The sequence below is a fragment of the Castor canadensis genome, chromosome 2 (assembly GCF_047511655.1).
Source record: "Castor canadensis chromosome 2, mCasCan1.hap1v2, whole genome shotgun sequence".
Lineage (NCBI taxonomy): Eukaryota > Metazoa > Chordata > Mammalia > Rodentia > Castoridae > Castor > Castor canadensis.
Genome location: NC_133387.1, coordinates 93,646,676 through 93,662,751, shown reverse-complemented (window position 1 = coordinate 93,662,751; position 16,076 = coordinate 93,646,676).

The following is a 16,076-nucleotide window of genomic DNA, read 5'->3' as shown; positions in this document are numbered from 1 at the left end:
AGCTGTCCATGGATTTAAATTTTTTCCTGAATCAGTAGGCAACATTTGTGCTAACAGTGTTTCCCACTTAACATAAAGCCAATTTGTAGCTAAATTTTTAAAAATTGAATGATTCCAGGCTAACTATGGCTAGCTCACTCACCAGTTTTGGGAATGTGCACAAGGTGGGAACCAGACTCACCTTCAGGATTCTCCTGTGAACAAGGATGCTCAATAGTGCCTAATGTATATCTGTAATTCCATCAACTTGGGAGACAGCGAGCAGGAAGACCACAGCCTGAGGTCAGCCTGTGCAAAAAAGTTAGAGAGATCCCCCATCTTAACCAAAAAATGGTGCATGATGGTGCACATTTGTAATCCCAGCTACAGGGAAAGCATAAGTAGTAGGATTGTGGCCTGAGGTTAGTCCAGGCAAAAATATAAGACACCTAATGCAAAAATGACTGGGGGGTGTGACTCAAATGATAGATCACCTGCCTAATAAACATGAGGCCCAGAATTCAAACCCTATACTGGAAAGAAAACCCCACAGTGTCTAGTACAAATGTTCTGTAAGAATTAAATGGCCGTGGTGTGGGCCTGCTATCTGGAATATTAGAGGCAGAGTGTGATCCAACAATCTAAAGTCATAGCTCCAACCATGCAAACTCAAGCCACCCAAGGCTTGCTCGCCCTACCCATTCGCAGTCTGTCTCCTCCATGTAGGGATGGTGGAAAAGCAGAATTAGGACTGCCTGAGTTTCCACCTGTAAGAAGCTGAGTAAGCTCAGCAAGAGATGGGACTTCTCGCCAGACCACAAAGCTTCCTCCATGAAACTGCATTTGACTTTCACACACGTACAAGGTCAAAACTCTCTCTGCATTTGTCCTCTTAGGAGGGTGCACCTTGGGCTCTCTACAGAGCCTCTTCTGAGTTCACAAAACACTCCTGCACTGACCTCTGAGTGTCACCTTGTCACTGGGATGTGACCTTAATTTAGGGCAACACTTGGGGCCCATGGAGTTCCCTGGGTGGCACCCAATGCTGGGGGACTTCTTTCCAGCTCTTAGAAACCAGGCACTTTTTAAGTGTCCACCTCCCTGCCCCCATTCTCTTGGTATTTTTTTTCAAGCTATTTCATTTCTGGATTTTTTAAAAACTTTATTATCCATTTTATAGCTAGTACCATCTAGGCTTATAAGTCTATTTCTCATTTTATAACACAACCTAGTGAATCCAAGGACCAGACACTAGGTATATACTTACATATCAGCTCCCAGTAGTAACAAGGTCACAGTGGTTAGACAAGACTGATTATCTCGTGTTTGAGAGAGAGAGCCGTTTGGTTTTTTGGGGGTTTGGTTTTGGTTTTCTTCTCTCTCTCTCTCTCTCTCTCTCTCTCTCTCTCTCTCTCTCTCTGACTGCCTCTGGCAACAAGGACTACAGACTTCCCCCTCCCCATACCACCAAGAGAAACTACCATCCATGCAGGTGAGTGAGCCACACCATCTATCTAGGAGAGAACCACATAAGCCAGTGAAGTTTGCAGGCACTGATTGCACCCCTCCTGGACAAAGCTGTTGGCTTAATAAACAAGGAAATCACTTGCCCTGCCAGCTCACCCCACAACTCTCTTTACAAAGTGCTGAGCTGATGGAGTCATTGTGGGGGAGAGGTGCCTCAGTCTACACAGCCTGGGGAAAATAAAATGCATTAGATCACCTTGGAGAAAAGTGTAGCAAGCTGAAACTAACAGCCTTCTCAGAGAAGAGCATTCCACCAAACACCTCAAGTCCAGCTCCCCAGGCTTCCCCATGGGTGGGGGGGGACGCTGGCCACTGATCACAGCACCTCAGGAGACCACTTTGGAAAATCAGCTTACAAGCTGGCCCTAAATGCCCACTCCTCCCAAGAGGAACCTGGACTTAAACATCCTGATTGAAATGCCCCAACCTGTCTGGTAAAAAGCAGCACCACCAATTGCCACCCAGTCCAATATATCAAGCTTAATGAGCAGCAGGGACCCAGAGAAAGCCCTATCAGAAGGGACAGTACCCAGATTAGAAATCAGCACCCAGGGCACTCATTGAACTCAGAGGAAACCCACTTCTCTCCACAACAGGGAGGAGATTTGGAATATACATACATATATATATATATTTTTTTAATTATCTTTTTTCATTCTTTTGAAATTTTAATTTACTCAGCCTTCTTTTGTTCCATTTTCTTCTCTCTCCCCTCACTTTTTTTCTTCCTTCCCTCTCCTTATCTTCCTCTCCTTCCCCTCCTTCCCCCCTCACTATCCCCATCTCCTCCATGCTAACTCCTCATTGAGTAGTCTATTATACCAACTTTACACATTAATCCCATCCTTCCTATTCCTCTGCACCCACTTCCACGGCCACTGAACTAAACCACTATACACATTAGGTCCTTATTACTCTGTAGCTCCCATACCTCATATTTCTTCTCCCCCTCTCCATGTTCCCCTTCACTATCTCCTCTTCTATCCCTGTTATTTTTATTACCTAAGTTTTAATCTTTATGCAAACAACTTTTATTTCCCCAATGCCCCTGTTTATAGATAATACTGCCAAGAGTCTTATATACTATGTAAATAACTAGCTTGCCATTGAATACATAAGTTTGTTATTACTAAAATATACCTCACCTCCAAGTCAGTGAAAAGAAACATTAACACAACCTAGCTAACAACAAAGCTAGCTAGAGAATAGAAATTAAGTGAAGGGAAAGATAACAGGTGATTAAAACCCCCAACCAACTAATCAACAATACATGATCAAATCTCAAAATAGAAACATGGAGAATAAAAGAAGATAGGGGAGTATAAGTCCTCAAAAGGTTAACAATTACATAATAAAGGATTGGGTGGACAGTAAAGGAGATGAATCCTCAGTTGCTGAGGTCAGAAAAATGATAAGATTGTTCAAGGAGCCTAAAGAGCACATGCAAAAACAAATCAATGCGGGGGATGAGGTAGGTGGCCCAAATAATGTATGCACATGTAATTAAAAGTAAAAATGATACAATAAAATTTTAAAAAAACAAATCAATGAATCCCAAGATAATACAGATTTTAAAAACTCAAGAAGATACAAAAACAACTAAATGAACTCAAAGAGGATTTCAACAAACATTGGAAAGAAACCAAGGAAATATTTTTTAAAAAGAGATTAATGAAATAAAGAAGGCAATACAAGATGTGAAAAAGAAACTTTGAACAAAGATATGAAAGCTTCAAAAAAAAGAAAGTGTCAACAGACACCCTGGAAACAAAAAATTCCTTAAGTCAAATAAAAAATATAGTTGAAAGTCACTCCAGCAGACTGGAATAGGAGAGAACTTCAGACTCAAAGACAAAAATAGATACTAAGGAAAAAACAAGAACAGTACTTAAGAGAAAAGACTGAAGAGTTGTGAAAGGAATATGCAAGAACTGAAAAGACCAATCCTGTGAACCATGGGCATCAAAGGAGAAGATTCAAGCCAAAGGTATAGGAAATACAGTCAACAAAATAATAGCAGAAAAGTTTCCAAATCTCAAGAAAGACATGCCCACTCACGTACAGGAAGTCTTTGGGATACCAAGTAGACATGCCTAACATAGAATCCCTCCACAGCAGTTAGCACAGAAAACAAGAAAAGAATATTGAAGGCTGTACAAGTGAAAAATCAAATAAGGTTTCTACAGAAATCTTAAAAGAAAGAAGTGCATGGAAAGACATATGTCAAGCACTAAAAGAGAACAATTTCAGTCATAGAATACTCTACCCAGCAAAGCTATCATTCAAAATTGAAAGAGGAATAAAAACTTTCCATGATTTAGATCTAATGCAAATACAAACAATATTATGAAAAACAGGTCACATACAAGAGAGGGAGGGTAAAAGAAAGAGGTTAAAAAGGTGAATATGGTTGATGTACTTCCTATACAGGAATGAATATAGAATATTTAAACCTATTGAAATCACCATAAGAAAGGGACAAAGGTAGAAAGGTGAAAAATAGAGGGGATGAATCAATTCAGTTTATAATACATATATGCATGGAAATGTCACAAGTAAACTCCCTGTGTAGCTACTTAAACAAATAACAATGTCTTTTTTTAAAGTGGAGGACAGGAGGGCAGAACAATCCTGTCTAGGGGTTGGTACCAGTAGGAGAAGGGAAAATGTGCAGAGAGGGTGTAGGAGAGTGACATGGAACAAATATTCTGTACACATGTAAGTAAATGGAAAAATGAGACCTGTTAAAATTATTCTAGGCATGGGGAGAGAGGGAATAAAGGAGAAAGATGAAAGGGGAGAATTCAACTATTATATACTGTAAGAACTTGTGTAAATGTCACAATGTACCCCCAATACAACAATAAAAAAAAGAAATAAAATTTTAAAATTTCTTCCATGATAAAACAATACATGAACACTAAACCAGCACTCCAGAAAATTCTCAAAGGAATTCTACACACAGAAGATGAAAATAGACATAGCCACAAAAGGATGAGCATTATTAAATCTCAAGACAAGAGCAGATGAGTAATTAGAGATTAGCACAGAATTAATTGTACACACATAAACCCTTATGCAATAAAAACAACTAAATGACAGGGATCACTACATACCTCTCAATATTAACCCTGAATGTTAATGGCCTCAATTTTCCCATTAAAAGACATCAGTGGCAAACGCTATTATAAAGGAAAACCTGACCATTTCTTGTTCACAAGAAACCCACCTTAAAGTCATAAACATTGGCTTGGGTGGAAAGAGATTTGCCAAGCCAATGGCCCCCCAAAACAGGCAGGAGTAGATATACTTATATCAGATAAAGTAGACTTCAAACCTAAATTAATCAGAAGAGACCAAGAAGGTCACTTCATACTAATAAAAGCATAAGTGGAAATAACAATTGTTAACTTACATGTGCCCAGTGTTGGTGCACCCAACTTCATTAAAGATACACTACTGAACTTAAAAACACAGATAGACCCCAACACAGTGATACTCCTCTGTCATCAATATATAGGTCATACAGGCAAAAAAAATCAACAAAAAACTTTAGAATTGAATGACACTGTAGATCAGTGGACCAGACAGATGTCTACAGAATATTCCATCCTGCAACAGCACAATATACATTCTTCTCAGCAGCCCATGGAATTTTCTCCAAAATACATCATATGTTAGGTCACAAAGCAAATCTTAACAAATATAAGAAAACTGAAATAGCACCCTATGTACTGTCTGAACACAGTGGAATAAAACTAGGACTCAACAACAAAAGAAATAGCAGAAAATATTCAAATACCTGGAGACTGAGCAACACACTGCTCCATAACCAGTTGGTCATCAAAGAAATAAGGGAGGAAATCAAAAAGTTCCTGGAATTTAATGAAAATGAAAGCTCAGCCTACCAGAACATATGGGACACAGCAAAGGCAGTGCTAAGGGGAACAGTTAATAACCATGAATGTGTATGTTAAAAACACAGAAAAATCTCAAATAAACATCCTAATATTTCATCTCAAACTCCTAAAAAACAAGAACAAGTTAAACTCAAATCTAGCAGGAGGAGAGATATAATAATAATAAAGGCCAAAATCAATGAAATAGGACCAAAAAAAAAAATACAAAGAATCAACAAAACAAAAAGTTGATTCCTTGAAAAGACTAATGAGACCTATAAACACCCTAGCAAATCTGACTAAAATGAGGAGGGAAAAGACCCAACTTAATAAAATTAGAAACAAAAAAGGGAGATCACAATAAGAACCAATGAAATCCAGGAATCATTAGGAATTATTTTGAAAACCTATATTTAAATAAATTGGAAAACCTTGAAGAAATGGATAAATTTGTAGATACTTATGACCAACCGAAATTGAACCAAGAGGATATAGATCATTGAAATAGATGTATAACAAGCAATGAAACTGAAGCAGCAATAAAGAGTCCCCCAAAAAAGAGAAGTCCAGAAACTGACAGATTCACTGCTGAATTCTACCAGACCTTTCAAGAAGAACTAATAACAACACTCCTCTTTTCCATTAAATAGAAATGGAAGGAACACTGCCAAAATCATGCTACGAAGACAGTAATACACTCATTCCAAAACTGGACAAAGACACAGCAGAGAGACAGAGAGAGAAAGAGAGAGAGAATTATAGGCTAATCTCCCTAATGAACTTAGATGCAAAATTTTTCCATAAAATACTGGCAATTGGATTCAACAACATGTCAAAAAGATCAAACACCATGATGAAGTCAGTTTCATCTCAGGGATATAGGTATGGTTCAACATAAACAAATTATTAAATGTAATGTGCACATTTACAAAGACAAAAAACACATGATCACCTCAATAGATACAGAAAAACCTTTAACAAAAGTCAACATCCTTTCATGATAAAAGCTCTGATGAAACTAGGAATACAAGGAATATACTTCAACATAATAAAGGTTATATATGACAAATTTATAGCCAACACCATACTAAATGGGGAAAAACTGAAACCATTCCCTCTAAAGTCAAGAATGAGGCAAGGGTATACACTCTCCCTACTCTTATTCAACATAATCTTGGAATTCTCAGCCAGAACAATAAGACAAGAAGAATAAATAGAAGGAACTCAAATAGGAAAAGAAGAAGTCAAACTATTCCTATTTGCAGATGGCATGATCTTATACCTAAAAGACACAGTAAATGCCAGCAAAAAAATGCCTAGACATCATAAATACCTTCAGCAAAGCAGCAGGATCAATTATGAAATATCGATAGCCTTTCCATACACCAACAATGAACAAACTGAGAAGGAATATAGGAAAACAATTCAATTTACAATAACCTCAAAAAACACTAGGAATAAACTTAACAAAAGAAGAGAAAGACCTCTACAATGAAAACTACAAACCACTAAAGAAAGAAATCAAAGAATACTACAGAAGATGGAAAGATCTTCCATGCTATGGATTGGCAGAATCAGCATTGTGAAAATGGCTATGCTACCAAAAGCAGTCTACATGTTCAATGCTATCACCATCAAAACTGCAATGAAATTCATAACAGAGATTGAAAAATCAACCCTAAACTTCATATGAAAGCACAGAAGACCAAGAATAGCCAAAGCAAGCTGGGTGCCAGTGACTCACACCTGTAAACCTAGCTACTCAGGAGACAGAGGTCAGGAAGATTGCAGTTTGAAGCCACCCTGGGCAAATAAATTCATGAGACCCTATCTTGAAAATACCTAACACAAAAAGGGCTGGTGGAGTGACTCAAGGTGCAGGCCCTGAGTTCAAGCCCCAGTAACACACACACACACACAAACACACAAACACACACACGCACACACACACACACACACAGAATAGCCAAAGCAATACTGAGCAAAATGACAATGCTGGAGGTACATAATATCTGACTTCAAACTATACTACAGAGCTATAACAATAAAAATAGCATGATACTGGCACAAAAACAAACATGAAGAGCAATGGAACAGAATAGAAGACCCAGGTATGAGTCCACAGAGCTATGCCCACCTGATTTTTGACAAAGGCACCCAAAACATATGATGGAGAAAAGACAGCCTCTTCAACAAATGTTTCTGGGAAAACTGGATATCTGCATGCAGAAAACTGAAACTAGGTCCATGTCTTTCACCCTCTACAAATATCAATTCAAGATGGTTTAAAGACTTTAATATAAGACCTAAAATTTTGAAGCTAGTGCAGGAAAGAGCAGGAAATACACTGGAATTAATAGGCATGGGCAATAACCTCCTAAATAGAACTCAAAAGGCTCAGCAACTAAGAGAAAGGATTGACAAATGGGACTACATGAAACTACAAAGCTTCTGTACAACAAAAGAAATGGTCACCAGAGTGAGAAGGCAGCCCACAGAATGGGAGAATATCTTTGCCAACTGCACATCTGACAAGGTATTAATAACCAGAATATACAGGGAGCTCAAAACACTAAAATCCCCCCAAAAATCAATGGCCCAGTGAAGAAATGGGCAAATTAACTGAACAGAGATTTTTCAAAGAAAGAATTCCAAATGGCCAAAACACTCATGAAAAAATACTCAACATCCCTGGCCATAAAGGAAATGAAAATCAAAACCACATTAAGATTCCACTTCACTCCTGTTAGAATGGCTATCATCAAGAACACAAATAACAACAAATGTTGGTAAGGACGTAAAGAAAAAGGAACCCTCATACACTGTTGGTGGGATTGTAAACTAGTACAATCACTATGGAAAACAGTATGTAGGCTCCTCAAAAAACTGAAAATATAACTACAATATGATGCAGCAATACCACTTCTAGGGATAGACCCCAAAGAATGTAAATCAGGTTACAAGGAATGTAAGTCAGGTTACTTACACATCCATGTTTATTACAGCATTATTCATAATATCTAAGCTATGGAAACAGCCAAGATGCCCTGCAACTGATGACTGGATTAAGAAAATGTAGTATTTACATGTAATGGGATTTTATTCAGCCATAAAGAAGAATGAAATTTCATTGTTTGCAGGTAAATGGATGGAACTGGAGAGCATCACCTTAAGCGAAGTTAGCCAGGTTCAGAAGGCCAAAGGCTGCGTGTTTCCTCTCATTTGTGGCACACAGACCCAACACAAATACAAGCAACATTATGAAATGCAGCTCATGCTAAAAGGAGGTCACATAAGAGCAAGGAAAGGTAAAAAAAAGGAGGTTACGGTAAATGTAGTTGATGTGCTTTCTATACAAGAATGAATATAGAATTTTTAAACCTGTTGAAATCACCATAAGAAGGGAACTAAGGTAGAAAGAAGAAAAATGGAGGGGATGAACCAATTCTGGTTATAATACCTATATACATGGAAATGCCACAATGAAACGAAACACCCTGTATAGCTATCTTAAACAAACAAAAATGTCTTTTTTTCAAAAACAGAGACTAGGAAAGTACAACAGGTCCTGTCTGATAGTTGGTACAAGCGGGAGGGGAGAGGATATAAGGAAAGGGAGGGTGAATATGATGGAAATATTATGTACACATGTGTAAAAATGGAAAAACGGGATGTGTCAGAACTGTTCCAGAAATGGGGGAAGGAAGATAAAGGAGAATGATGGAGAGGGTGAATTCAACTATGTCATATTGTAAGCACTTTTGTAAATGTCACAATGTACCCCCGACACAACAATATGATAAAAAAAAAATTTTAAGTAAGGGAATGAGCAGGGTTTAGAGATGGGTGTGTGGCCCTCACCTCTTACTTTCTCATGGGAAAGATCCCTGTTTCATGTCAAATATTTATCCCAAAGGATCTCTGCTGAGAACAGGAGTGGAAGGGCATGTTGGGGGTGGTGGGAAGGGGGAGCAAGGAGAGACTCATATGGTCCTCTCTCAGCTTAGGCGACACTTCTGGCTTGTTTTCTCTCACTCCAAACAGCTAAGGCCAGGGAGGAACAGGAAGTAAGAATCAAAAACGTGAGCCGGGCACCAGTAATCCTAGCTACTCAGGAGGCAGAGATCAGGAGGATCATGGTTTGAAGCCAGCCTGGGCAAATAGTTCATGAGATCCTATCTCTAAAAACCCTTCACAAAAATAGGGTTGGTAGGCAAAGACACCTCCAAAAAGGAGAACTATAGGCCAATCTCCTTAATGAACATTGATGCAAAAATACTCAACAAAATAATGGCAAACCGAATTCAACAATATATGAAAAAGATCATTCACTACGACCAAGTAGGCTTCATCCCAGGAATGCAGGGTTGGTTCAACACACGAAAATCAATAAACATAATAAACCACATTAACAGAAGCAAAAACAAAAACCACTTGATCATCTCAATAGATGGAGAAAAAGCCTTTGATAAGATCTAACACCATTTCATGATAAAAGCTCTAAGAAAACTAGGAATAGAAGGAAAGTACCTCAACATTATAAAAGCTATATATGACAAACCTACATTAAGCCAGCATTATACTTAACGGAGAAAAACTGAAACCATTCCCTCTAAAATCAGGAACCAGACAAGGATGCCCACTATCTCCACTCCTATTCAACATAGTGCTGGAATTCCTAGCCAGAGCAATTAGGCAAGAAGAAGGAATAAAAGGAATACAGATAGGTAAAGAAACTGTCAAAATATCCCTATTTGCAGACGATATGATCCTATACCTTAAAGACCCAAAAAACTCTACTCAAAAGCTCCTAGATACCATCAACAACTATAGCAAGGTAACAGGATATAAAATCAACATAGAAAAATCATTAAATCATTAGCATTTCTATACACTAATAATGAACAAACTGAAAACGAATATATGAAAACAATTCCATTTACAATAGCCTCAAAAAAAATCAAATACCTAGGTGTAAACTTAACAAAGAATGTGAATAACCTCTATAAGGAAAACTATAAACTTCTGAAGAAAGAGATTGAGGAAGACTATAAGAAGTGGAGAGATCTCCCATGCTCATGGATTGGTAGAATCAACATAGTAAAAATGTCGAAACTCCCAAAAGTAATCTACATGTTTAACGCAATTCCCATCAAAATTCCAATGATATTCATCAAAGAGATTGAAAAATCAACTGTTAAATTTATTTTGAAAAACAAGAGGCCACAAATAGCCAAGGCAATACTCAGTCAAAAGAACAATGCAGGAGGTATCACAATACCTGACTTCAAACTATATTACAAAGCAATAACAATAAAAACAGCATGGTACTGGCACAAAAACAGACATGAAGACCAGTGGAAGAGAACAGAGGACCCACATATGAAGCCACACAACTATAATCAATTTATCTTTGACAAAGGCGCTAAAAATATACGACAGAGAAAAGACAGCCTCTTCAACAAAAACTGGTGGGAAAACTGGTTAGCAGTCTGCAAAAAACAGAAACTAGATCCACGTATATCACCCTATACCAATATTAACTCAAAATGGATCAATGATCTTAATATCAGACCCCAAACTCTAAAGTCAGTAAAGGAAAGAGTAGGAAATACTCTGGAACTAATAGGTATAGGCAAGGACTTTCTCAATGGAACCCCAGCAGCTCAGCAAGTAAGAGATAGCATAGACAAATGGGACTTCATAAAACTAAAAAGCTTCTGCTCAACAAAAGAAATGGTCTCTAAACTGAAGAGAACACCCACAGAGTAGGAGAAAATATTTGCCAGCTACACATCAGACAAAGGACTGATAACCAGATTATATAGGGAACTCAAAAAACTAAATTCTCCCAAAATTAATGAACCAATAAAGAAATGGGCAAGTGAACTAAACAGAAATTTCTCAAAAGAAGAAATTCAAATGGCCAAAAAACACATGAAAAAATGCTCACCATCTCTAGCAATAAAGGAAATGCAAATTAAAACCACGCTAACATTCCACCTCACCCCTGTTAGAATAGCCATCATCAGCAACACCACTAACAACAGGTGTTGGCAAGGATGTGGAGAAAAAAGGAACCCTTATACACTGCTGGTGGGAATGTAAACTAGTACAACCACTCTGGAAAAAAATTTGGAGGCTTCTTAAAAATCTAAACATTGATCTACCATAGGATCCAGCAATACCACTCTTGGGGATATACCCAAAAGACTGTGACACAGGTTACTCCAGAGGCACCTGCACACCCATGTTTATTGCAGTGCTATTCATAATAGCCAAGTTATGGAAACAGCCAAGATGCCCCACTACTGATGAATGGATTAAGAAATGTGGTATCTATACACAATGGAATTTTATGCAGCCATGAAGTAGAATGAAATTTTATCATTTGCAAGTAAATGGATGGAACTGGAGAACATCATTCTGAGCAAGGTTAGCCTGGCCCAAAAGACCAAAAATTGTATGTGCTCCCTCATATGCGGACATTAGATCAACAAGGTGATTGGACTTTGATCACATGATAAAGTGAGAGCACACAAGGGAGATATGAGGATAGGTAAGACACCCAAAAAACTAGATAGTATTTGTTACCCTCAATGCAGAGAAACTAATGCAGATACTTTAATGCAACTGAGGCCAATAGGAGAAGGGGACCAGGAACTAGAGAAAAGGTTAGATCAAAAAGAATTAACCTAGAAGGCAACACACACGCACAGGAAATCAATGTGAGTCAACTCCCTGTATAGCTATCCTTATCTCAACCAGCAAAAATCCTTGTTCCTTCCTATTATTGCTTATACTCCCTCTTCAACGACATTAGAGATAAGGGCAAAATAGTTTCTGCCTGGTAGTGAGGGGGTGGGGGGGAGAGAAAGGGGGTGGTGTAGGTAAGGGAGGAGGTGGGGGCAAGGGGGAAGAAATGACCCAAACATTGTATGCACATATGAATAAAAGAAATAAAAACATATATATATTCCCCCCCAAAAAAATATGGCTGGTAGAGTGTCTCAAGGCTAAAGCCCTGAGTTCAAGTCCCAGTACTGCAAAAAAAAAATCAGAAATGTGTCATAAGAGTGCAGATTCAGTAAGAGAAAGGAGGTTTATCCTCATGGCAGCCACATCAACAATTGTTCTAAAACATCACCAACTCACATTATCAAAGACACAAATTTTCTGTCATTTTTACCATGGATTACCAATGTTATGTTTTATAGTTTTTCAAGGAAATTGATTCACATTTTTACTTAAGAAAATGTGTATAAAAAGGATCTTTGTATCTGTTACCATGTACTTTGGGAAGGGGGAAGACTGAGGTTTGAACTCAAGGTTTCACACTTGCAAAGCAGGCACTCTCCAGTCCATTTTGTTCTGATTATTTTGGAGATGGGGGTGTCTCACAAACTATTTGCCTGGGCTGACTACAAGTTTCAATCCTCCTGATCTCAGCCTCCCCTGTAGCTAGAATTACAGGCATGAGCCATAGGCACCTGCCTCCATGTGTTTTTTTAAATGCACACTATAGGCTTAAATATAACTATAGCCATAAGTTAGAGATAAGTGTGAAATTAAATATAAGTAAAATAAAACATTAGTAACTTTTAGAGAGATCTTGTTGTCTATGCTCTCTTATCTAAAAGAGATCAGAAAGTGCTAGAGTGAGCTGGGTGTGGTGGTAGATGGCTGTAAATCCAGCTACTCAAGAAGGTGAAGCAGAAGGATCACAGGAGCCCATGAGTTCAAGGTCAGCACGGGCCACACAGAGAAACTCCATCTCCAAAACAAGTGCTGGAGACCTGAGAGATTGCAGGCATGCCTGAGCCTTCTCTCCTTCCTAGTCAGAAAGATCACTACAGAATCTCCTAGACTTTGGAGCTAGCCACACCCAGATATAAATCTCAGTTCCGCAATTTTCTAACTATAACTTTGGCCCCATTGCCTTGTCTCTGTGCTTTAGTTTCTTTCCTTCTCTGGAATATGATGTTAACAAAGTACCATAATGACATATGGAAATGTAGTACAATGTGTATCCTTTTTTTCAAATGCATGCCGAAATGTCAAGCCATCTATTATGGTGAAATGTTTCAGAGAAAAAAGGCAGAAAGAGACAGAGATGGATGGAGATAACTATAGGAAAATGTTAACAATTGTTCAGTCTAGCAGATACACATGTGAGTGTTCATTTTACTAGCTTTGTAACATTTCCATCTGTTCTTATGTATAACATTTTTCATAACAAGATGTTAATTAGGGGAGAGACTGAAAAAGAAGAAATGCTGGCTTGTCTCACTTCACTGCACCTGCCCTGCTCTCTGCCTCAGCCCTGATGCTCTGCACTGCTTCCTGGGAGCTACTAGAATAGTTCCAGGATGAACACTTGGGGCCACTCCATGGTGTGTTGTGGGGTGTGACCTGGTAGAGCCATGGCTACAGGGTGGTACTCAGGACCGGGCTTCAGGACCTTCAGGGCTGGGCTGCGGCCCTCTGTGCAGCTCAGCTTGGAGGGGGTTCTTGGAATGAGCAGGGAGGCTGAATGACATGCCCTATGGGAGACCTGACCTTGACTTTCTTAGCCTCTTGTGGAAGTGAGTCACTGACATTTGGAACCATATTTGGATTTTGTATACATCTTATCAGAAATGTTAATTATCTCAAAGCCAACTTTATACTAAAAGAGAGACACAGCTGGCGCAAAAAGGAGTGATTCAGGAGAAATGAGAAACCACTGATCATCTCAGTTCTGAACAAAAGTTATGTGAGGAGCAGGCACTGGTGGCTCATACCTGTAATCTTAGCTACTCAGGAGGCAGAGATCAGGAGGATTGTGGTTTGAAGCCAGCCCTGGGCAAATAGTTTGCAAGAATCTATCTCAAAAATACTGAACATAAAACAGAGCTGGAGGAGAGGTTCAAGTGGTAGAGTGCTTGCCTAGCAGCATAAGGCCCTAAATTCAAACCCCAGTACCACCAAAAAAAAAATATTGAAGTAGCTGGAATCTTCCTTAAGGAGCATTGGCCTTTTGGAGTGTGAATAGGAACCCAGAGTCTGCAGAAAAACCATCACAGGTCAAGGAGACCAACTTAATTCCTCAGGAGGAACTGCAAGAGAGCAAGTCCAGACCAAAAGCAAAAGGAAAAAGCAGCTGAAGTGATGAGAGAAGTCCAGGTCTTAGAAAGTGAGTAATGAGCCAGCCCACAGCAAGCAGCTTTTCCAACAGAGCACTTGCTCCAGCTGGTCCCTCAGCAGCCCTCAGTGTGCCTCGCTCATCTGAGGACCCAGCTGCCCTCAGCCTCTGCTCAGCTCTTGGTTGAGCCATGCCAGGTTATGTTCACCCAGCCCCTTCCATTCACAAAGTCACATGCCAAGCATTTAAGGGCTCTGCAGTGACTTCCTACTCCCTCTCTCCTTCCACCCCTCTCTCTTCTAGAGATCCCACTGCTGTCACCACCATCAAGATTTTCCCCAATTTCACAGTTTGAAAGCAGAAATGAGGTCCTTCAAAATTAATTCACAGAAATCAACTGTTAGATTTCTAAAACTGTACCAAGAAACATGGAACTTTCTTTTGCCTTGCTTAGAAAAAAATTTAATTGCTTCTCTTTCCTTTCTCTTGTGCAGCTGCTGCTATTAGATGGTATATTTCTGCTAGATAGAGCTGTCATTTTTCCATTCTATAAATATTAAATGTCATCTACAGAATGATAGTTTTATATACAATTACTTTTCATTTTTCCCTTTACACATTAACAATAGAATTAGTTTATGTGTGTCAGCAATAGAAGGTATTTTTCACTTTAAATTTCTTTGCTTGCTCAAATGTTGTTTTGTAGTTAAAAGGCAAATGTAAAAATTGATTTTTTTTACCTATATAAATACTAGTTGGTTTAGAAAATAGATAGGTACTTTTGTTGGTTGACTTTTGTCATTATAAACAAATACCTGAGATAATCAACTTATAAAGAGAAAATTGTACTTTGTGCAGTCCATAACCCATTGTTTTGAGCCCATGGCAAGGCAGCATTTCATTGTCAGAGCATATGGTAAAACAAAACCACTCACCTCATAACAAGCCAGGGGGCAAAAAGGGCCCCACACTCCCCTTTAAGGGCATGTCTCCCATGGCCTAAGGACCTCCCACTAGATCCACCTTTTCCTCCCAATAGCATCACCCTGGGAATAAGTCTTTTACCCTCTGGGGGACATTTAAGAACAAGCTATAGCAGTACTTATCTGAATTCTTTACTACAAAGTATGCCTTTGAAATGTGCTAAAAATTGTTCACAATCATAGCATATATAACAAAAATTGCTCACAAAGTGAAATTAAGATGGGGAATTTTTGTCCAGACCCAGACAAACTGTCACAATTTATAAAGTATCAAAATGAAGCTATCAAAATGAAATTGTGAAGTTTCCAGAATGGTGCCTGGCAGTACCAAGTATTTTATAAATGCTTATTTACAAAAAGGAGATAAAAATGGGAGCCTCTCATAGAGTCATTATATGAGAACTAAATGGAATTATGAATCAGTCATCCTTTGCATCACTGTGACAAAATGCCTGGCATAAAACAACTTAAGGGAGAAGGATTAATTTTAGTTCACTGTTTCAGAGGCTTTAGTCCACACTCCTTGGTCCTGTTCATTCTGGGCAGAACAAAATGGTCACACTG